This window comes from Bos indicus x Bos taurus, chromosome 22 (genome assembly GCF_003369695.1).
Source record: "Bos indicus x Bos taurus breed Angus x Brahman F1 hybrid chromosome 22, Bos_hybrid_MaternalHap_v2.0, whole genome shotgun sequence".
Classification (NCBI taxonomy): domain Eukaryota; kingdom Metazoa; phylum Chordata; class Mammalia; order Artiodactyla; family Bovidae; genus Bos; species Bos indicus x Bos taurus.
Window position 1 is genome coordinate 20,677,464 of NC_040097.1, and position 21,702 is coordinate 20,699,165.

The 21,702-nt window shown below is 40.7% G+C and overlaps 1 protein-coding gene and 1 long non-coding RNA gene across 5 annotated transcripts in view; one reads left to right on the plus strand and one right to left on the minus strand.

The window, feature by feature from the left end:
* The window catches only part of FHIT (fragile histidine triad), a 1,526,080-nt gene extending 1,516,694 nt beyond the window's left edge, over positions 1-9,386 (minus strand). For 2 of the 4 annotated variants that reach the window (XM_027523187.1, XM_027523188.1), the window contains exon 1: positions 9,241-9,386. The gene's annotated coding sequence lies outside the window, so the exon portion shown is untranslated. The remainder of the gene's footprint in view (positions 1-9,240) is intronic. The other 2 variants (XM_027523189.1, XM_027523192.1) reach the window with 2 other exon arrangements.
* Positions 9,387-9,505: 119 nt separating this feature from the next.
* On the plus strand, positions 9,506-20,503 carry LOC113880696. Its single transcript, XR_003507802.1, has 3 exons — positions 9,506-9,570; positions 17,896-17,997; positions 20,081-20,503. It is a non-coding gene; the product is annotated as an uncharacterized LOC113880696 (long non-coding RNA).
* The last annotated feature ends 1,199 nt before the right edge of the window (positions 20,504-21,702 follow it).

Below are 21,702 nucleotides of genomic sequence, written 5' to 3' on the forward strand. Positions count from 1 at the left end.
GCAGGATGCAAAATGTGGTTTTTTACTAGTAACACCAAGAATAAAACCAAAGCTGCCATGTACTGAATGCCAATTACTGTATCAAGCACAATAACCCTTTCCAGGGGTGACCTCATTCAAAATTTAAAACATGATTAAAGCAACAGAAATTATTACCCCCCCGCCCCGCCATTTCACAGAGAATAAGGAAACTGAGGCTCAAAGAAATTAGGTCATTTTCCCCAATGTCACACAGCAAGTAAGTGATAAAACCAAGTTTAGAATTCAGGTCTTCTGCTCTCTAGAGTCCACTCTCTTAATGATCTCTCACCTAGAACACTGAAGAATCTCCTAAGTACCTGCTTGCTACTCAAAGTATAGTCCATGGACCAGCAGCATCAGCCTGTTAGAAACACTGAATTTCTGGCCCACTGAATTTCTGATTCTGCTGAATCAGTCTACACATTTCAGAAGTAGCAGGAGATTCAAATATACGTTAAAGAAACACAGGCCTATCTGCTTTTCTCACATCAACTATGACCTCTCAGAAATTCATCATCTATACTGCACCCAAACTCTTTAAAAAATAAATCAAATAATTTTATTTGTCCCCTTAAGATTTCCCTGGTAGCTCAACTGGTAAAGAATCCACCTGCAATGCAGAAAATCCCGGTTCCATTTTGGGTTGGGATGATCCCCTAGAGAAGGGATAGGCTACCCGAGGCTATAGGATACCAGCCTATCAGGTATTCTTGGGCTTCCCTGGTGGCTCAGCTAGCAAAGAATCCTCCTACAATGAGGGAGACCTGGGTTCAATCCCTGGGTTGAGAAGATCCCCTGGAGAAGGGAACTGCTACCCACTCCAGTATTCTGGCCTGAATGTGGACTGTATAGTTCATGGGGTCACAAAGAGTCAGACACAACTGAATGGCTTAAAAAAAAAAAGATGTTTAAATGGTCTCACAAATACCTTTGAATAAAGTTTGGAATTCTTTTACAATACAGGTAACTGGACTCTGCAAACTATCACCCATGCCTGCCTCTGCAGCCTCATCTCTCCCTTTCAATGATTTGTATTTCCCAAGCACAGAGACCTTTCTGCTTATCAAGTCCCAACACACTCTATCCTCCTTCCTTCTCTCCTTCAAGTTCTTCACTGCTTAGGATATACAACCAGGATCACCTCTGTGTCAGTAGCATTCAAGGCTGCATCTCCAACACATAGCAGTGCAGCGCCTGGCACAGAGCTAGAAGCAGGGTAAATGTGCTCAGTAACTACATTAAGATAACCTGACTTGGGGGCCTTGACTGTTTCCTTCATTCCTCTTCTCTTTGCTCTTGCTATGATCTTCATTTTGTTGGTGGTGCTTTAATATTTATTTAATTGGCTGCGCTGGGCCTTAGTTGCAGCACGTAGGATCTTTAGTTGCAGCATACAGGACTCTTAGTTGTGGCATGCGGGATCTAATCCCCTGAAAACCAGGGATTAAACCCAGGCCCTTTGCACTGACTGTGGAATCTTAGTCACAGAACCCCAGGGAAGTCCCCTATGATCCTCATTCTGTTTCTCCTTTCCTGCCCCCTATATCACCGGTTTTCTGGGACTTCCCTAGTGGTCCAGGGGTTAAATCTCTGCGTTTCCACTGCAGGGGGTGTCAGTTCAATGCCTAGTGGGGGAATTAAGATCCCACATGCTGCCTGGCCAAAAAGAAAAAGAGCAAACCCCTTTTCCGTCAGTAACCTCATGACCATTGAAGTTGTCAGCTTTAGAAAGTAGCGCTGCCGTGTCCACATGGCCATTGCCCTGGGCTTACTCATCAGCTAGATGACAACTGCTTCACTTTAACCCTGAGGCTCCTGAGATAGGCCCAGTCCTTTCTAGAAGTGGACACAAGGCCCCACTGACAGTCAGCCGCTTTTCAACCCCAGATTTCACATATAGATGAAACCAGAGATCAGGCACCTCTCAGCAGGCAATGCAGAGCCAAAAGCTTCACTATCTGCCTACGCAAGAGAGTTTCACTGGGCTGACAAGATGGGTTATCAAGAGTTGCAGTTAACTACACTTTTTTCCTGAAGATTGATTTATTTTTGGTTCTACTGGGTCTTTGTCTGCATGCAGGCTTTCTCTAGTTGTGGCTGGGGGTGGGGGTGTCTACTCTTTGTTGCAATGCATGGGCTTCTCACTGCAGTGGATTCTCTTGTAAAACACAGGCTGTAGGCGCATGGCCTTCTTGGTTGCAGCACAGGGGCTCAGTAACTGTGGCTCCTGGGCTCCAGAGCACTGGCTCAGTAGTTGTGGCACACGGGGCTTAGTTGCTCTGTGGCATGTGGGAACCTGAACAACCAGAAATCAAACCAGTGAGCCCTGCATTGGCAGGCAGATTCTCAACCACTAGACCACCAGGGAAGCCCTAACTTCATATTTTATGTGTGTTCACCAAGCTTGCTACTCTAAGAAAACAAATGACAGACACTTTTATAAAATAGGGATCTACCTCTAGTTTAAATCTTGAGTAAATATATTTTCATAAACAACTTTACATTAATAATAACAAAAATAAGATCTATTCATCTATTGAATGCAAGCTACTGAGTGCCTGAAAATATACTCAAAGCTTTAAACACACTATCTTATTTAATTTTTATCATCACTTTATAAGGTACAAGTGCTTATTATCCCTATTTTACAGAAGAGGAAACCAAAGGTTTAGTAACATGCTGAAGAGGCAGGGCTGGGATTTGAATCACAGGCTTCAGACTACTCTCTGTGCTTTGCTATTTGAATCACTTTCTCATCTTAGAAGTCACAGACCTGGACATTCCCAAAGAAACAATCCCTCAGAGGATGACCTCAAAGGCTGAAATTTTTCTCTGCAATGTAGACATTGAAAGCAACCTGCTACAGCTACTATTTCAAAGCTGCACTTCAACATTAAAAGAGAAAACTGAGATTCAAGGGGGAAATGTGGGAACAGAGCTCAAAGGTGCTTATGAATGCAATTCCACAAATACTTTTTCAGTGTCTACCAGTGGTCAAGCAGTATGCTGGAAGATGATTGATCAGACTGTCATTTAGACAAAAGCTGGTGGGACAGGGGTGATGAGCAGAACATGTCCCATAGTGACTATCTCAGGAATGTTTAGCCAGTAATTTAAAAAACTGCTGCTTTAATTTTTATATGTATTTATTAATATTTGGCTATGCATAGTCTTAGTTGCGGCATGCAAGATCTAGTTCCCTGATCAGGGGATGAACCCGGGCACCCTGCTTTGGGAGCACAGACTTTCAGTCACTAGACCACCAGGGAAGTCTCTAGAACTGCTACTTTATTATCTAATCATGAAAAAACCATCTTTCAGACATGACAGGTGAGAATCATCTACTTTATTATCTGTGAATACATAACTGAAAGGACCAATGTGTCTTCTAAAACAAAAGTTTTGTATAATTCAAACAACTCATGTGTTCATTTATGATAACCTGTATTAAAGGATTCGATTTCAAATGTATGTGAATGCAAACACAATGTCAGATTTTGTTATCATGTCTCAAAGGACAAAAGAGAAAAAAACAACAGCCAAAACAAGACTAAATTCCCAAAATACAAAAGGAACATCCTGAAGCTGCATGTACATAAAAAGACAGGGACACAGAAACATTTCCTAAAGCATTCCACCAAAAATTACAGGAACAAGGCAAGGACAAGGGTATTAAGTAAAAGAAAGCATGAGCCTAAAAGGTTACATCATACAGTACTATGGGGGCTTCCTCATGGTCAGACAGTAAAGAATCTGCCTGCACTGCAGGAGACCCAGGTTCGACCCCTGGGTTGGGAAGATGCCCTGGTGAAGAAAATGGCAATCTACTCCAGTATTCTCCCTGGAGAGTCCCATGGACAGAGGAGCCTGGTGGGCTACAGTCCATGGGATCAAAAAGAGTCAGACATGAATGAATGACTACTACCACCACAGCTACTACTACTACTACAGGACTATGAGGCCTCCAGAACCCTGTCTCCTTGCAGAACCAGAATATTTCTGACAAAGACATGATATGAGGACTGGGAAACATGATGTACCTCACTCCCCTCATTTTTTTTACTTCCCTAATTTTTAAAATGAAAAAGTTAATTAGTTTATAAGGTCATTCTAGCCCTACCCCTTAGCTACTTTTCATCCATAAGGCCCTATATCTAAAGGGAGATGAGCATATAAAAATACTCAAAAAACACTTACTGAATTAATGAAATATTACAACCTTACCAATAATAAGGGTGGGCGCAAGGAGGGCCGAGAGGAGCTACTCCATGTTCAAGGTCAGGAGGGGAGGCCGTGAGGAGGTACCCCTCATCCAAGGTAAGCAGCAGTGGTTGTGCTTTGCTGGAGCAGCCGTGAAGAGATACTCCACGTCCAAGGTAAAAGAAACCCAAGTGAGATGGTAGGTGTTGTGAGAGGGCATCAGAAGGCAGACACACTGAAACCATAATCACAGAAAACTAGCCAATCTGATCACACGGACCACAGCCTTGTTTAACTCAATGAAACTAAGCCATGCCATATGGGGCCACATTTCATTATAGGGGATTGGAATGTAAAAGTACGAAGTCAAGGAACATCTGGAGTAACAGGCAAATTTGGCCTTGGAATACGGAATGAAGGAGGACAAAGGCTAATAGAGTTTTGCCAAGAGAACGCATTGGTCATAGCAAACACCCTCTTCCAACAACACAAGAGAAGACTCTACACATGGACATCACCAGATGGTCAACACTGAAATCAGATTGATTATATTCTTTGCAGCCAAAGATGGAGAAGCACTATACAGTCAGCAAAAACAAGACCGGGAGCTGACTGTGGCTCAGATCATGAACTCCTTATTGCCAAATTCAGACTTCAACTGAAGAAAGTAGGGAAAACCACTAGACCATTCAGGTATGACCTAAATCAAATCCCTTACAATTATACAGTGGAAGTGAGAAATAGATTTAAGGGACTAGATCTGATAGACAGAGTGCCTGATGAACTATGGACAGAGGTTCATGACATTGTACACGAGACAGGGATCAAGACCATTCCCAAGAAAAATAAATGCAAAAAAGTAAAAAGGCTGTCTGGGAGGCCTTACAAATAGCTGTGAAAAGAAGAGAAGTGAAAAGCAAAGGAGAAAAGGAAGGATACAAGCATCCAAATGCAGAGTTCCAAAGAATAGCAAGGAGACATAAGAAAGCCTTCCTCAGCGATCAATGCAAAGAAATAGAGGAAAACAAGAAAATGGGAAAGCCTAGAGAGCTCTTCAAGAAAATTAGAGATACCAAGGGAACATTTCATGCAAAGATGGGCTCGATAAAGGACAGAAATGGTATGGACCTAACAAGCAGAAGATATTAAGAAGAGGTGGCAAGAATACACAGAAGAACTGTACAAAAAAGATCTTCACAGCCAAGATAATCATGATGGTGTGATCACTCACCTAGAGCCAGACATCCTGGAATGCGAAGTCAAGTGGGCCTTAGAAAGCATCACTACGAACAAAGCTAGTGGAGGTGATGGAATTCCAGTTGAGCTATTTCAAATCCTGAAAGATGATGCTGTGAAAGTGCTGCATTCAATATGCCAGCACATTTGGAAAACTCAGCAATGGCCACAGGACTGGAAAAGGTCAGTTTTCATTCCAATCCCAAAGAAAGGCAATGCCAAAGAATGCTCAAACTACCACACAATTGCACTCATCTCACACGCTGTAAAGTCATACTCAAAATTCTCCAAGCTAGGCTTCAGCAACACATGAACTGTGAACTTCCAGATGTTCAAGCTGGCTTTACAAAAGGCAGAGGAACCAGAGATCAAATTGCCAACATCTGCTGGATCATGGAAAAAGCAAGAGGGTTCCAGAAAAACATCTCTTTCTGCTTTATTGACTATGCCAAAGCCTTTGACTGTGTGGATCACAATAAACTGTGGAAAATTCTGAAAGAGATGGGAATACCAGACCACCTGACCTGCCTCTTGAGAAACCCATATGCAGGTCAGGAAACAACAGTTACAACCGGACATAGAATAACAGACTGGTTCCAAATAGGAAAAGGAGTACGTCAAGGCTGTATACTGTCACCCTGCTTATTTAACTTATATGCAGAGTACATCATGAGAAACGCGAGGCTAGAAGAAGCACAAGCTGGAATCAAGATTGCCAGGAGAAATATCAATAACCTCAGATATGCAGATGACACCACCCTTATGGCAGAAAGTGAAGAGGAACCAAAAAGCCTGTTGATGAAAGTGAAAGAGGAGAGTGAAAAAGTTGGCTTAAAGCTCAACATTCAGAAAACTAAGATCATGGCATCTGGTCCCATCACTTTATGGGAAATAGATGGGGAAACAGTGTCAGACTTAATTTTTGGGGCTCAAAATCACTACAGATGGTGACTGCAGCCATGAAATTAAAAGACGCTTACTCCTTGGAAGGAAAGTTATGACCAACCTAGATAGCATATTCAAAAGCAGAGACACTACTTTGCCAACAAAGGTCCGTCTAGTCAAGGCTATGGTTTTTCCAGTGGTCATGTATGGATGTGAGAGTTGGACTGTGAAGAAAGCTGAACGCCAAAGAACTGATGCTTTTGAACTATGGTGTTGGAGAAGACTCTTGAGAGTCCCTTGGACTGCAAGGAGATCCAACCAGTCCTTTCTAAAGGACATCAGTCCTGGGTGTTCATTGGAAGGACTCGTGCTGAAACTGAAACTCCAATACCTGGCCACCTCATGCGAACAGTTGACTCATTGGAAAAGACCCTGATGCTGGGAGGGACTGGGGACAGGAGGAGAAGGGGATGACAGAGGATGAGATGGCTGGATGGCATCACCGACTCGATGGCCATGAGTAAACTCCGGGAGTTGGTGTTGGACAGGGAGGCCTAGCATGCTGTGTTTCTTGGGGTAGCAAAGAGTCGGACATGACTAAGCGACTGAACTGAACTGACCTGACCAATAATAAGAAACAAGACTTCACAACAATCGGTACTGGTCTGTGGCCTAAAAGAACAAGTTAGGAGAGAAACCATTATATAAACAGCTTCACATCTCGTGTTCCTGCTAGTTGACTGTTGGTAGAATGAAAATAACCCAGGACTTGGAAAGAAAACATTTAGATCTAGTCTCATGTCTGACATAAACCAAATGTGTGACCTCTGGCAAACTGCTTTACTACCTGGACCAGTTACCTGTTCTCTAAAATAAGGGTATTATAAAACTATTTATAGCTAACATTTGTGAAACGTGTACTATATGACAGGACTGTTCTGATTTTTGCCTCAGATAAATGAAGCGATACCATTTAGTGTCTAACTACAAAGACAACATGGTACAATGGAAAGATTCCATACTCTCAAAGGCTGGGCTCCCTGTACGTTTTTCTAAGCAGAGACTGTCAAGAAGACAGGGTTACAATGTTGGTACTTCTATTCACTTCCATTCACTAGCAAGAGAAGGGGACGACAGAGGATAAGTTGATCGGATGGCATTACCGACTCAATGCACATGAGTTTGAGCAAGTTTGGCAAGTTGGTGATGGATTGGGAAGCCTGGCACGCTGCAGTCCGTGGGTCCCCTGGGGTGCAGAGTCGGACTCGACAGAGCGACTGAACTGAACTGAACTGATTCACTAGATGAGTTAACTTCGCCACATTGCTTAATTTTCCTAGCCTTAGATTTCTAACATGGAAAATGCACATGACAATGGCCGTTCCTCTCATATAGCTCTTGAGAAGATTAAACTATAATAACTAAAAGTAATGTCTATTTATAAGACAGATATTACATTTTATTACTAGATGTGTGACCGCAGACAATTCATCTTCGCAAGTTTTTTTACTCATCTACAGATATGAGATATAGTATTCACTATTTGCAAACATGCATATCCCTACCTAATATACTTAGAAGAGCGTATACAAGAATCTCCTATACTTAATACTTGAAGAACGTAAACAATCAACAAAAACATATTTACTAAACCTATCGCAATAGACTCGGCTCAAGATTGGCAGCCAAAAACGCAGCGCCAAGTGGAAGTTGTAGTTCCGCGTCAAGGAGCTGCTCCACGCAACGGCTGAAGTGAAACTTCATCTACCAGGAGACACCTCACCACGCCAAATGGCAGGCTGGGAGGTGGAGTACCAGCCCTCCGGGAAGCAAGAAGAGGGACTGCAACTCCCAGAAGCCTCCGCGGTCCGGGCCGCCGGCGAGAAGATGGAGCCAGAAAGTGGAGAGTTCAGGTACACCTTAACAGATGTGCGCTGGGGCCGCCTGCGGCAGTCCGGAACCCGGCAAGTTTCAGAGCCTTTCTAAAACAACCTCTGGCCGTACTTTGTGCCGGTTCGCAGCACGTTTTTCAGAGACCCACAGTAATAAAGCTGTAAGTTTGCAAGGGGCAAGCTTTCACAGGCAAGACTTCATTTACATTTCAACTCCTGGCAGCTCCTTAGGCCACTTGGGCAGGGAGCGTTGAGCTCTTTTTTCCTAGGTATGCACTGTGAGTGGCTGGTCATACAGCAAAGGCAGAATTTGATCCTAGAGAGGAGGCTGCAAATCCAGCTCGTTTCACTGACCGACCTTTTTTTCCCTACATGAACATACCTTTAAAATCCCCACATGTTTTCATACATTAAGCCATAAAAAGATGTAAGGAAGTCCAACAAAGTACTGATTTTTCTCCTCTTATAATGAATTATTTTTTTGTGTTTCTTAAATATTAAATGTAAAACTGTCTCCCAAAATATTGCCTGCCCTGTACCCTGCTCGGCTCTTCTGGACACGTGTTCAAACCACCCCCCTCCACCGCGGGAACCAAGAGCTGGGTGTTTTAACACTGACCGTTAGCTGTTGCAGCAGAAGGTCCTGCTACTTAACAGTGAAACTGAAAACGATCTAAAGTGACCAGTGCCAACTACACCACCAGGACCGGGAGCTGGGGCCTCCCTGGAACCGCTGGCGTGACCCCATGCCTCAGTTTACCCACTTATAAAATACAGCAGAAGAGGAGCAGGTTAGGATTAGGGCCAATGCTCAGGAACAAGCCATGTAAAGGCTCGGTGACGTGGGAAGGTCCTCTGGACAGACCCCCACCACGTCCCAACTAGCTGCGAGGACCCAGTTAGACTCCGCCCCACTGGGCCGCCGGAGTAAGGACCAGACGCGTGTGGAAACCCGGGCCTGCGCCACAGAAACGCTGTTCGACTTGGGCTTGCCCACAGCCCCTACCTTCCAAGATCTTGGCAGCTGAGAAGTAAAGGCAGAGGGAGGGAGCGCGGGGCAGGAACAGCGCCTGGGCTTGTGCCCACGGGGGTGGCTGCCTGACGTTCCCGGGAGCAGAGGGCAAAAAGTCCCGCGACTGGACGGAACAGAGCAGGGACTACAACTCCCAGATGCCTGTACAGTATGGAAGGGACCCAAGATGGCTACCCGTCCGGGGATAGGGCCGCGGGCCAATAGGCGCAGAGCACGCGCCTTCACCAGGCCAATCAGAAGCTATAGTAACAAAATCCCTGTTTAGGGGTCGGGAACACTGTCCCTCTCTGAAGAGAAGCTGAGGTGAGAATCTCCTCATTAAGAGTTTCGTCATAGTTCACACAGTTTTTTTTTTTTTTTTTAACCAAATGTAAAAAGTAACATCATTCTTTAGGCTGTGCTATATTTTTGTTTCCTTCTTTCCTCCCAAATGCGTTCAACTTACTCCCCTCACTATTCCTCACTCTGAATTTCCTCTCACTTCCTCGCCTCATTCCGGATCTTTTTGATTCCTAAAGCCTTTTCTTTTGTTTCTCTCAGAACGCGGCCCTCAGTCCTTACTTTGATCCAGTTTATGAGTTTCCCTGGTATCTTAACTAAAATTGTATCACAGACCCCCTTGTCCATTCCTTTCTTCTTTTTTGTATGTTATTTTTCTCCTTAGTTCTTGCCCTTAACCAAGCATTGTATATAATTTATCTTTTTTTATCATCTTGTCCCCTAGAATGAGGGCTTAGTTTGGTAAAGAATCCGCCTGCAATGCAGGAGACTTCAGGTCTATTCCTGTGTCGGGAAGATCCGCTGGAGAAGGAATAGGCTACCCACTCCAGTATTCTTGGGCTTCCCTTGTGGCTCAGTTGGTAAAGAACCCGCCTGCAATGGGGGAGACCTGGCTTCGATCCCTGGGTTGGGAAAATCCCCTAGAGAAGGGAAAGGCTACCCACTGTAGTATTCTGGCCTAGAGAATTCCATGGACTGGATAATCCATGGGGTCGCAAAGAGTTGGACAGGACTGAATGACTTTCACTCACTCAAGCCCTTAGAATGAAAGATCTGCTTTAGGTTTGGCGCTTTTTTCTGATCATGGCTGTTTCTAGCACTGTTTCTACTGGAAGTATAAATACAATATCAGTAATACATATAGTGTAACATTTTATATGTATTAAATTTATATAATTACAATATAAATTTATATATTATAATTATGTTTATATACTATAAAATTTGTATTATAATCATTTTATATATTATATATATAAACACCCATACTATATATATTACACACAGTATATATATATAGTCCACACTCAGTAAATGTATTTTGAGGAATTGAATTATTCTCTATTCTCACTTGCTTTACAGATAAATTAAATTTGTCTGTGACCATCGTGGGGCCCTTGTGCTTGCTCTGTTTAAATTCAGAATCAATCTTTTGTGTATTCTGTGTCCAGTGCCATGTAGGTACTGGAGAAAATGAATCATTCTCAGTTCCTAACCTTTAGATGCTCCCGGTCTAGTGGAGGATGAGAAACAAACTTGACTTTAAAATAAATGCAATTGAAACTTGCAGAACAGCTAAATAGTTTTCACACAGTCATTCAGCTCATAAACAGGGACTAGGATCCTGGCCTCCAGACTATACCATGCTGCTTTTTATAGAGACCTCTTCTTTAATATTGCCTCCTTCCCTTTCCTCCCAGTCCTACTACCTAGGAAAAAGAGATTTTTTGCCAGTCATCTTTTACATTTAAAAGGGAGAAACAAAGAACATTTACACTTGGACAAACACTTAGATTTGTCCCTGCTTTCTCTGACACCATTTTCTTTTCTACTTTTTTTTTTCTCACTTTTTTCTGTGGCCTGCTTCATTACATGCAGGTGATTACACCAGGTCTTAGATCTCTCATCCTTTCTGATGTTTGAACCCCACAGAGAGTAGCAAGGTGTCCTACAAAATGTCCTGGTGTGAAATACTGATGTCTTAGGAAGCTTGACTCAGAGACTGTCACAGTGGATTATGGTCAGTTTACAGAGTATCACACAGACACCATGGCCACATAAAATAATAGAGAATTGTGGGAAAACTATGTGAAATTGAAAACAATTACAGATAAACAGCAGGAATGTGATCAATATGTGTACAGACTAATTTCTTGCATAGGAATTAAAACCCCTGTTCAGGCTTCCTAACCTAATCTTATGTTAATTGGGGATTGTTTCCTATAATATGACAGTTCTTTGTAGCTTTTATGAGCATAGGCTCAGCTCAGCAGTCCCAGCTTTTCTGAGGCTGATTGGCATGAGACATTTCAACACAAATGTCAGCAGCCAGACTAAACCTGGAAGAAATTACTGAACCATATGAAACTGGAAAGCTCAACAGCTAGACTTTTCTCCTGAGGAAGTATCAGCCTTTAATCATTGCATCTTCTACTTAACAATCAAATGCAAATATCATGAACAGACTTTGGATCTAAACAGTGATATCTAATAATTATTAAAGCATTGTCAAGCAACCTAGTATGAACATATACATGTTCAGTTGTGGATCATGACCTTCAGCAGTACATTTACAAAAAGCTTTAGGTATGGCACTTGCCTTGGAACCAGGACATCCAAGTGTCAAGACCATCAGTGAGGCAATGACAATTTGATCTGTAGCTTCATTAGTAATCACCTAGAGGTGGCATCTTACTTTGTGTTCTCCAACAAATATATCCTGAGAGAGGTATTCAAGTGCAAGTAGTTTATTTAGGAAGTAATTGTAGGAAACACCAATGAGAGAATAGAAAAGTGAAATGGGGAAGGGAAGACAGACATTAAGGTGCACTATCAAGCATGTTACTGCTCAAGTGATCAGAGCTTAATCTTCCAGGAGAACTCTGGGAAATAATGTAGAACCCAGGCCTTAGACTGAGCTGTCCCACCAAAGGGACAAAGAACTGAGTTACTGGGTTGTTTAAATGCCATCTCCCACCAGTCAATAATTAGGAGTTGTTTTCAGGGGCTGTGAAGTCCGTGGTTCCTTAGTCATACTGTACAAAAAGGACAAATTTGCTCAGTGGCCTGAGGAAGCCAGAGATGCAGGTGCTGCCACAGACTGATGGGGCACCAGTAGTTTCTGCTACAGGTGGCTTTGGTTCACCACAAGCTTTTGTCACTGAGACTAGCAGAATAAGAGTAATTCAAAATTAAATAAATACATATAAAAAGAACCAAACAAATGGACCAAAAAAAAAAAAAAACCCCCAAGCAGCCTGTCACCTTGTATACCTCATCATGTGAGCATTTAAAATAGACAGTACTTTCTAAACCCTCACTAAGAAACAGACAAAAACTACAGCAAAAAACACTTTTACACTGGAAAAACTGCAGACTTAAGAAGAGGCTTTAGAGGGACTAGGGTTTAGTAGAGAGGGGAGGAAGGAGATCAAGAAAAGGGAAAAAGAAATATTGCTGGAGACAATGCATTGTTTTCTTCATTATATTGAAAAAGACACAAGGTTTTTGAGAAGTTAGCTTTAAGTGCATAGGCTGTATCGTTAGACCTAAAAGACAGTTTTTTCCTCACTTTTATTGAAATATTGACAGACATCACCATATAAATTTAAGGTTTATAGCATAATGGTTTGACTTACATTTATTGTGAAATGATCACTACAATATGTTCAGCGAACATTCATCTTCTCACATAGATATAATAAAAATAAAAGAAAGAAAAGAGGGCAAAAATTATCCTTGTGATGAGAACTCTTTGTTTTACTTTCTTAACAACTTTGCTATATATCATACAATAGCATTAGCAGTAGTCATGTTCTACATTACAACTCTAGTACTAATTTATCTTGTGACTGAAAGTTTGTACGTTTTGAACATCTTTCTCCAGTTCCCCCTCTCCCAAACCCCTACCTGTAGTAGCTATAAATTTTATCTTTTTGTATTAATTTGGTGTGGGGTTTTTATTGTTTGGGTTTTTTTTTTAGATTCCACATATAACTGAGATAATAGAATTTTGCCTCTGTCTGACTTATTTTACTTAGCATACTGCCCTCAAGGTCCATCCATGTTATCACAAATAGTGTTTTCTTGTGTTTTTAATGGCTGAATAATATTCCATTGTATGTGTATCCATATATACATATGGATATGTATGTATATAAAAACTTCTTTATCCGTTTCTCCATTGATGAACACAGATTGTTTCCATGTCTTGCCTATTGTAAATAATGCTGCTATGAACATGGGAATGCATATATCTTTTTGAGTTAGTGTTTTCATTTCCTTTGGATACGTTCCCAGAAGTAGAATTGCTGGATCATATGGTAGTTCAATTTTTAATTTTTTGAGGATCCTCCATACTGTTTTCCATATGGCTATACCAGTTTACAGTCCCACCAGCAGTGCACAGGGTTCTCTCATCACATCCTCACCAGCATTTTTTACCTGTTGTCTTTTCGTTGATGGCCATTCTGAAAGGTATGAGGTGATACCTCATTGCGGTTGTGATTTGCATTTCCCTAATGACTAATGATGTTGAGCACCTATTCATGTATCTGTTAGCCTTTTGTATGTGTTCTTTGGAGAAATGTAGAGGACAATTTTATGAAAACTTTCTGTGGGTTGTGCCATAATAGCACTTCTTCATAGCAAGTATCTTTACTTGAAATTACCATTCCTATTTACTTGGCTTTCTGTTTATCATCTGTCACCTCCAAATAGAATGTGAGCCTCTGAAGGCAAGAACTTTGTTTTTGTCTTATTCGATGGTAAGCAATCAATCAGATGAGATTAGTCACTCAGTCATGTCCGACTCTTTGCGACCCCATGAATCACAGCACACCAGGCCTCCCTGTCCATCTGTCGTCCCCTTCTCCTCCTGCCCTCAATCCCTCCCAGCATCACAGTCTTTTCCAATGAGTCAACTCTTCACATGAGGTGGCCAAAGTACTGGAGTTTCAGCTTTAGCATCATTCCTTCCAAAGAAATCCCAGGGCTGATCTCCTTCAGAATGGACTGGCTGGATCTCCTTGCAGTCTAAGGGACTCTCAAGAGTCTTCTCCAACACCACAGTTCAAAAGCATCAATTCTTTGGCGCTCAGCCTTCTTCACAGTCCAACTCTCACATCCATACATGACCACAGGAAAAACCATAGCCTTGACTAGATGAACCTTTGTTGGCAAAGTAATGTCTCTGCTTTTGAATATGCTATCTAGGTTGGTCATAACTTTCCTTCAATCAATAAATATGTATAAAAGAATGACTATATTATTGCTACCAAAGCAAACAGGGTAAGTACTAGAAGGGCCCAACATTTGTACTGGGATGGCCAAAAAGTTATTTTCGCCAGCAAACTTTTTGGCCAACTCAAAACCACTCATTGCATTCAGCTAAGCCATAAAGTGAAGCAGCAAACATAACCCAGCAATAACCTCTCATTATCACAAACCTTAGGACCATCCTGATGTGTATAAACCCTGGTCGTCACACACACTTCTGCTTTAGTCAAACACTCCGACAGCTCACAGGACCTACAAAGAAATCTTTACCATGAAAACAGAATTTCAGAACTGGAAAGGCCTACAGGTCAAAGTGTTGAACCCCCTACATAATTCATCTCAGCCATATATTGCAGTTATAATGCAGACTTTTGGACAAGAATCTTAAGGGTATTTTTTTAACTGGAAAAAAATCACACCTAATAGGAAAATATAGTATTTGAATAAAGAAAAATGATACATTGTTTTTGTAATAAGAGTATAAAAAGGTTGGGAAACTCAGCTGTACTCAGATGTTCCTGCCTCCTTCACAAATATCTCACCTCATAATCACTCAGCTTTTTGACTGCTATTGGAGAATTCTGATTGTTAATAAGAGCCACCTGAAAATTCTAAAATTTTCCCCTATCTTTTTTTTTAATTCTCTCATCGTATTTATCCATTTGTTGTTCTGTATTATATATATTCCTTGTTCATCAGATTTGTTCATCAGATATTTGGAAGAGTAGTCCATTCCCTATAGTTAGTGAACATATGCATGTTGTCTCCTTTTAACTATACCTCATAAATAATCACATTTAATCCTTCTTACTGCCATCCTTTGCAATCATCTTCCAGTTACCTAGAACATAAGGTGCATAAAACTAAGCTCAGTGTCCAAGCTGTGATCTCACTAGGGTGGCTCAGAGATAAGCTATGATTTTTCATCACTCTCCTTCGAGAAATAATGCCTCTAAACATATTCCCCTGGTTTCACTGCAGCTTTAAAGGCATTTCTTCATTCTAGAGGATAAAATCCACTGCAAGCATTTCTGAAAAATTAAAAAGCATATTTCCTTAGTAGAGAATTTACTTCAGGATGGGATACAACTTCAATTCAGCTTACTTTTTCATGGATTGAGGGTTCCTCTGGGCCAGTCACTGTGCAAGGGGACAGGAATCACCAGATAATCAGACGCAGTCCCTGGCGTTATACTTCATTGGAGGCCATAAACACGTAAATACATGAGCATAGCAATGTGATACAATAGAAGTCAATGCCAGAATGAATCAATCCTGCTACATACAGTGGAGGAGAAAGGGGGTTCTAGGCAGAAGCAAAGGTAGCATATGGCAAGTGCCAGAGCTCAGACAGTAGATTCACCAGGCCCAAATCTAGAATGGAGTTAGGGCAATGGGGAAAGAGGCTGGAAGTATCCCAAGGGTCAGCTTATGGGAGTTAGCTAGGCATCCTTTTTAATTTGCCATAAGAGCAACTGAGAGCCTTGTAACTATTAAATAAATTGCTAGACTCGGAGGCAGAAGAAAAATTGAATTTGATACTTATTGAGCACCTGCTGTATATCAGGCATTGTTCTAAGTGCTAGGGATGCAGTGGTAAATAAGTTAATAAAAAACATTTCCTAGTCATATGGAACTTCTAGTGGAAAAGATAGACTATACACTAGTAAAAACAATTCATGATATGTCATAAATTTTTATTTTTTTAAATGCTATGAAAAATAAGCAGTGTAAGGGACTAAATGATGGATGGCCTTCTCTTGGATAGGGTGGTCAGAAAGGCCCCTTTGAAGAGGAGTCACTTGAACAAACATCTCAGTAAAGTGAGGAAGCCAACCAGAAGGGAATCTGTGGAAGAATTCCAGGCAGAGGAATCAGTGTAAAGGCCTTAAATGGGAACAAGCTTGACAGGGTGGAAGAAGAGCAGGGAGGCCCATGTGGCTGGAGGAAAATAAATGAGAGGAAAAGTCACAAGAAGCCAGACTGTGTAGACCATGGTAAGGTCTTCAGGGAAAATGTTGAACTATTTCATAAATATATTTGCCAAATGGTATATATGGAATGATCTATTAATATAATGAAAGTGAGAGTGAAAAAGTTGGCTTAAAGCTCAACATTCAGAAAACGAAGATCATGGCATCCAGTCCCATCACTTCATGGGAAATAGATGGGGAAACAGTGGAAACAGTGTCAGACTATTTTTTGGGGCTCCAAAATCACTGCAGATGATGACTGCAGCCATGAAATTAAAAGACGCTTACTCCTTGGAAGGAAAGTTATGACCAACCTAGATAGCATATTCAAAAGCAGAGACATTACTTTGCCAACAAAGGTCCGTCTAGTCAAGGCTATGGTTTTTCCAGTGGTCATGTATGGATGTGAGAGTTGGACTGTGAAGAAGGCTGAGCACCGAAGAATTGATGCTTTTGAACTGTGGTGTTGGAGAAGACGCTTGAGAGTCCCTTGGACTGCAAGGCGATCCAACCAGTCCATTCTGAAGGTGATCAGCCCTGGGATTTCTTTGGAGAGAATGATGCTAAAGCTGAAACTCCAGTACTATGGCCACCTCATGCGAAGAGTTGACTCATTGGAAAAGACTCTGATGCCGGGAGGGATTGGGGGCAGGAGGAGAAGGGGACGACAGAGGATGAGATGGCTGGATGGCATCACTGACTCGATGGACGTGAGTCTGAGTGAACTCCGGGAGTTGGTGATGGACAGGGAGGCCTGGCGTGCTGCGATTCATGGTGTCGCAAAGAGTCAGACATGACTGAGCAACTGAACTGAACTGAACTGATTAATATAAACAAAAGGACTATGTGTTACAAAATTATCAAGATCCATAATCACTCATCCAAAATTCTGTGGACAGGTCAGTTTTGAAAATGATTTTTTTGTGGGGAGGGTTATTTGAAAGGTAATATATGCTCATAGTACCTAGTGTTTAACACTCCTGGAACAGTCTTGGGATAGCGCCCTGTCATCAAACATTAACACTTCTGCAATGAAACACATACAGGATAAACAAACACTATAAGTACCCCCATTGGTTTTCAGCCCTTTTTGGAATTCAGAATTACAGATACATTAGATTGTGGATTTGTGCTTGCATGTGTATGGAAAACTGCTGCTGCTGCTAAGTCGCTTCAGTTGTGTCCAACTCTTTATGACCCCATAGATGGCAGCCCACCAGGCTCCACCATCCCTGGGATTCTCCAGGCAAGAATACTGGGTGTGGGTTGCCATCTCCATCTCCAGTGCATGCGTGCTAAGTCGCTTCAGTCGTGTCCAACTCTGTGTGATGCTATAGACAGCAGCCAACCAGGCTCCTCTGTCCACGGGATTCTCTAGGCAAGAATACTGGAGTGGGTTGCCATCCTGCTCCGGAAAACTTCTGAGAGCATCCCAAATGTCTTTGAATAATGATTGGAGCAATAAGATGGGATTGGTGGCGTAAGTACCTTTTATTTACTTTATAATGTTTGTTTTGTGATTTCTGAACTGTCTTTTTTAACTATACATTAGTTATGTCATTGAAGTAATACTTGTTTAAATTAAAAATAAAATGTGGATGTTAATGTTTTTATTCATGTAGTTTTTGGGTAGTCAACAATATGGATGGCATGAAGGGAAAATATTTTAAACAAAAATGTAATAGAAAAGATTTCAAATATACATTACAAAATTGCTTTTAAATTTGAGTATTTTAGTCATGACATTCAGCTTTTACTGTGTCCTCTGTATGCTTTTCATATTTTCATCTTTTAAATATATTTATGGAGAGAGTCATAGTATCAGGATGATTTTGTAAGGGATAGGAAAAATCTGTATTAAACATATTTTTTAAATTTATGGTAAATCATATTTCCTCATGTTTCAAGAAGTTTCTTCTGTTTCCATATAGAACATGGTCCATTCTCGGGACTTGTGGTTGTTTCTGTTTTGTTTTTAAAGCAAATCTGTGGGGGTTTTGTCTGTTTTGATAACAGGATGTCATGCTTGTGATAAATACTTGCCTGAAAGACATTTATAATGTACAAGCCCCTAAAATATTTAGACATTTTAAAATTGCAATTTGCAACCTCCCTATTTCCTACCACTCTCCCCAAACAAAAATTCAGAGAGATGTATTTAACAGAAGCCATGTTTCATGGTGAATGTTATTGGCTGTGTGGCTGAAAACTGTAATTAGCCATGCCTCACTGATTCATACATGAATCGTTTTGAGGTTTATTATTCCACCGGAATGTTAATGAACATGAATACAAAATACTCTGAGAGATTTTCTTTTTATCTTTGTAAAGTACATATGGTAAGGGGGGAAAATTATTTAAAATAATTAGTGAAAAAATATTTGATGTATATAACTAGATCCTTTATTTTTTTGAATAGTAAATAAGACTGCATAATTTATTTAAGCCTCTTCTCTATGTACAATGACTTTACATACATTAATTAAAAAAACTTCAGGACCCCTACCATGTAAACGTTAATAAAACCCAGGAGTCCTAACTTTTCTGACCTTCACTTTAGTTTCCAGATAAGACTCTAGCCAACTAAGATGCCTCTACATCTTTGTCAACAAAATGTCCATGAAACCAACATTCAGAGTTCAGATGTCATTTATGAGTAGCATTCTCTCATGAACCTAGTTGAAAATAAAAGTAATTTAGGGAAAATGATATTTCAGCACTGCCTTAATCTAGGAGGGATTTTCTTATTGAGAAAATTAAACCAAACACAAACTGGAAGTATGTCTTAACTGGGCCTGCTTCTGCATTTAGGGTCACCAAAGCATACTGTAAATGGAAATCAGATTGCTTTAGAATCCAAGAACAAACTCTACTTTTGACCTTTAGAAAGCTCATGATGTATATGCCCACAAAATAAACAAAATAATTTCAAAGTAAATTCGTTGAGTGCACCTGACCTTTGAAACAGAGCAGATGATGTTAATCAGATTTGTACAACTTTAATCTAGCTCAGCCTCCATCTCTCCATGTAGTTTTTAAAATATCATAAAGAAGAGTCTCACAAAAGGGAATCTTTCAAATCAGAATAGATTAAAAAATGGAATAGGATGTATGACCTTGCTTCAAACAATGAAGTACAATTCAGACATGTAAGCAAGTAAGCATTATGACTGTAAACCAATATACTATGCTCTTGAGGAAAAGTGACTTTTAAAAAATATTAACCTAAGAACACTGTAGGCAGTTCTCCATATTATGATAAAATGTGGTTTGAGTCCTGATGATGTGTAAAGTACCTTTGGGGGATTTTGAGTTGAAAATGGCCTGCATATTTTAAAAAGGCGTTCCATCTGATCATTGCATCTGTTTTTCCCCAGCCATATCATTTCTGGACCTCAAATGTTTGAGCAATGGCCTTTCTACATGTTAAGTAACTTGGTAGATGCATGCTTATCTTCCCAAGATTACCTCCTTTGAGTAATCAACCCTGGCCTGTAACACAGTAATCCTTCTCAATCCAAAGTGTCTTTGATGGGACTAACCACATGTGTTCTTTCCCAAAGGAGCAGGTGAAGCGGGTGTTCAGAGGAAACAAGCCTGGCCAAACAAGCTACTTGGCCGCATGATTGGTTCAGAGATCTGCTTATGGCCCAAGTGGAGCCAATTCCTTCAGACATTTCATCAGAGACCATGAAAGATGGTCCCTCCTTTTCTTTGCTCACAAGTTATACCATATTTACTATGTGGGGCTGCTGGCTATCTTGCCCACCTAGGAATTAAGTCAAATGGGAACACACAGAGACGAAGAGAGATGAAAAGAGCCCAGGTGGTATTGCATCCCAGACTCCATCTTTACCTGAAGCTACCCCTTTGATTTGCCAGTTAAATGAGACTTGTCTTACTTAAGTTGGCTTGCGTTAGGTTTTTGTTGCTTGCAGCCATAACTAATTCATAAAGTTCATCTTATAAATAAACTCTTAAACTAACCAGAAAAGGAAAGTAAAATGAAAAATAAGCAGGTTGCTTTAGAAAGTCAAGAAATCCAAACACTTCAACCTCTGCTCTACCCGCACCAAAACTGCAAGAAACACAATGTAGTCATTTGAAGAACTGGAGATATTTAGCCTAAAAAAAGAGAAGATTCAAAAATAAATTTAAAAAATAAAAATTTTTAAAATAAAAATTAAAAAGAGAAGACTCAAGATGTTCTTGCTGGGCTCAACCATGGGAAGATCTATTTTGTGAAAAGGGAGTTGAATTCTTTCAGTAGAATTAAAACTCAGACCCACAAATGCTTGTCACTGAGAGAAATTTTCTATTCAACATGAGGGATAAATTTCTAACAATGAAAGTTATCATAGAAAACATAATGTGACCCTCTACCAGCAACACTACTACTTTTGCTAAATGAGTGGTCAGACAAAGTGACATCTAAAATCTTGTCTAACTGTGACTCCCTGATTCAGTCAAAGTTTGGTCATGATGATTATATTCGTAATTGGTCATAAATCACCTCAACCTTTCAGCAAATCAAAAATCAATATGAGTCAGTTGTACAAAAGGAGGCATAGAGAAGGAAAGTGTCAGAGAAGATTTCCTTGAGGGGATGATACTTGCAGTTTTAAATGCAAATGGGACTTGGTTTATGTCGCACAAACCATGAAACCATTTGCCCCTGTAATAGGTTACTTTAAAATAGTAAATATATATATATATATATATATAATGACAATATATGAAAGAGTACTATTGTAAATAAATAATTTTCCATATCTTTTTCTTAAATTTTACTTGCTTATTTTTATTTTTGTCTGTGCTAGGTATTCGTTGCTGCCTGGGCTTTTTTCTCTAGTTGTGGCTAGTGGGGCTATTCTCTAGTTGTGGTGCTCAGGCTTCTCAACAGTTGTGACTCCCAGGGTCTAGAGCACAAACTCCGTAGTTGTGGTGCGTGGGCTTAGTTTCTACGCAGCATGTGAGGATCTTCCCAAACCAGCAATCGAAACCATGTTTCACGCATTGGCAGGTGGATTGGCAGAATCCACCACTGAGCCACCAAGGAAACCCTCCTGTGTCTTGAGTATGTTTTGAGGCATATAGCTGCCTATAAATAAGCATTAACAAAGCATTATTTCTAGACCCTCTCAGCTGATGAATGTGAGGCCCCCCCCCCCACTATTGCACTTTA